General features: G+C 44.4%; 1 pseudogene; it reads right to left on the bottom strand.

The window, feature by feature from the left end:
- LOC144740434 (uncharacterized) overlaps positions 1-1026 on the bottom strand; it is a 7079-nt pseudogene extending 6053 nt beyond the window's left edge.
- Positions 1027-2561: the final 1535 nt, after the last annotated feature.

The following is a 2561-nucleotide window of genomic DNA, read 5'->3' as shown; positions in this document are numbered from 1 at the left end:
AGTTCCCACCATGGCCATCTTCCTCTTGAGCAGCTCCTGGCCAAGCACATAGGATGTGAAAAAGTTGTCACATGTGATGGTGTGTCCTTAGAGACTCTCCGTCATCTCGAGAACCACACGCTGTCCCTGGTTTTTCTCAGGCTGACCATCTGCAGGTTTTCCTGTGTATACCTGCATATTCCAGGCGTAGCTGGTCTGGGCATCGCAGGCCACCCAGATTTTGATGCCATACTTCCCTGGTTTACATGGCATGTATTGCTTGAAGCCACATCGCCCTCTGAATGGGACCAGGCGCTCATCCACAGTCACATCAGGGCCAGGAGTGTACATCAGCTGCAGACGATCGACCCACTTGTCCCACACCTGTCGGATGGCAGCTAGTTTGTCTCTGGCACGACGTGCTGGTCTAGTGTCACGGTCATCAAAACGAATGACTCTTGAGATGATCTGAAATTTCTTCAGTGGCATGGTAGCACAAAAAATTGCCCTCCCAGACTCAGCATGCCACAGGCTGGATGTAGCCTCCTTACTGGACCGATAAACACCAGCAAGGATCAAAAGACCCAGATATCCCTGCAGATCTGTCTTATCCTTGTTCTTCCACTTGTCACCATACACACGCTGCCCCTCCTTGTTGGTCATTTCCAGCACTATCTTTTGAATTTCCTCTGACATGAACAATTCAAATGTCGACTTTATGGTATCAGCACGAGACACAGCGTACCTTGTTGGCCCTCGGGGGATCCTCTCCCTTTCTGCACCCAACATACGTCGCCGGTCACTTGGAGGAATGGAAGACCAGCAGATTTTTCCATCTTTGGACTGGAAAATATCTTCCATTTCAGCAGGCTCCTCTTCATCACTCGATTCGTCAGTTGTAGGAAAATCTTCATCACTTTCAGTGATGTTCTCTTCCTCGGACACTTCCTCCTCTTCTTCTGCAGGTTCTTCCTCATCTCTCTCTTCCTCCTCCACAGGGCTGAAAATTAGGTCCAAAGCCTGTGTAACCGTGTAGGTCCTCTTCATCTTGCCTTGTCAAGATCAAATGTGAAATGCCCCAAGAATTCTTTTTCGTTGTTTACTGTTCATTTGTTCCCAATTGGGTGAAGGCATATCAAAGACGTGAAATGTATATTGTTTACATCTTTGAGGTTTGAGGTGAGCTTTGAGGTTGGGGTGTGAGTGTGGGGGTTGGTGTGGTGGCGCGTGTGTGTGTGTGAACCCTCATGTGGGTAGATCATAACTTGCAATGAGATAATGTTTACACACCTGTATCTTTGAAGTTGTGTGTGTGTGTGTGTGTGTGTTTGTGTGTGTGTGTGTGTGTGTGTGTGCTTGTGGGTGTGGGTGTGGGTGTGTGAGTGAGTGAGTGGGTGGGGTGGGGTGTGTGTGTGCGTGTTCATTGGGCTTGAAAGCGCAATAGTTTGACCCACTGCAACACTAAAAGTGGCCGGGTCAAATTGACACGGGAGGATCACAGGTGTGACAAATTTAAATAAAACACTCATAATTTAACAAAAATAGTCATCGTTCAATTTACTTAAAAAGAGCATAGTATGGAAGCACCCATGCAATTTTCAGGTAATTATATGGAAGAAAACCAAAGTTATGACATACTAACTTTTTAAATCGGGTCAAAATGACCCGAAAACCACACAAGGGTTAAAGACTCCAAAGAGACGAAGGGAAGAAAAAGTAAAGAAATGAAATTGGTGAGCTTCACAGTTTGCTGACGACCCCTGAGCTTGACTTCCTGTTCTCAGTTCTCGTTCTGGAGCCTCAACCAGCTGTGTGTGTGTGTGTGTGTGTGTGTGTGTGTGTGTGTGTGTGTGTGTGTGTGTGTGTGTGTGTGTGTGTGTGTGTGTGTGTGTGTGTGTGTGTGTGTGTGTGTGTGTGTGTGTGTGTGTGTGTGTTACCGAAACAAAACATTGAGTGTGTAACATCAGGTGTGTGAGACACACACACACAGCAACAAACCAATATAATCAAGGAGAGGTGTTGTTGCCGTCCTCTATGCATTTTTCATGAACTCCAAACAAACAAACATGTCTCTCACTATCAAACACAAACACATCTAGCTAATACACACATACACATACACACAGATGAAATAGTACATGTTGTCTATGATACTTATTCACTTCACAGTGACAGAGAAGTGTCTGTTTACACTTTATATAGTTAGCTGTTATGACAAGTCTAATTGCATAAATGTTCAGTGACAATGAAAATAATCTATAATTTAAATTCATCAGATAAACGAGCGTAGACATGAAGAGATGGATGAAAGTGACCACAGGTGACCTGGACGTCAGCGGGCTCATCATCACAACGACGTTTGAATAAACCACATATCTGCTCCTGGAAGCAAAACGCTCCCTGATTAATCTCCATCAGAGTGAGATGCTGCCAGCAGCTGATTGTCTCATTAATATTTGTGTAATTCATTGGCCACAAAATACATTTATTAAATTCCTTTACTCATTACTAGTCATCCTCCAGTTAGTTTGAGAAGACTTAATTATAACAAATAATTCCATTTTGTGACCTCCAAGCTAATA

This window comes from Lampetra planeri, unplaced genomic scaffold (assembly GCF_965212315.1).
Source record: "Lampetra planeri unplaced genomic scaffold, kcLamPlan1.2.h2 scaffold_2146, whole genome shotgun sequence".
Classification (NCBI taxonomy): Eukaryota; Metazoa; Chordata; class Hyperoartia; order Petromyzontiformes; family Petromyzontidae; genus Lampetra; species Lampetra planeri.
The sequence above is the reverse complement of the archived record's forward strand: the minus strand, read 5'-3'. Positions and strand labels throughout refer to the sequence as shown.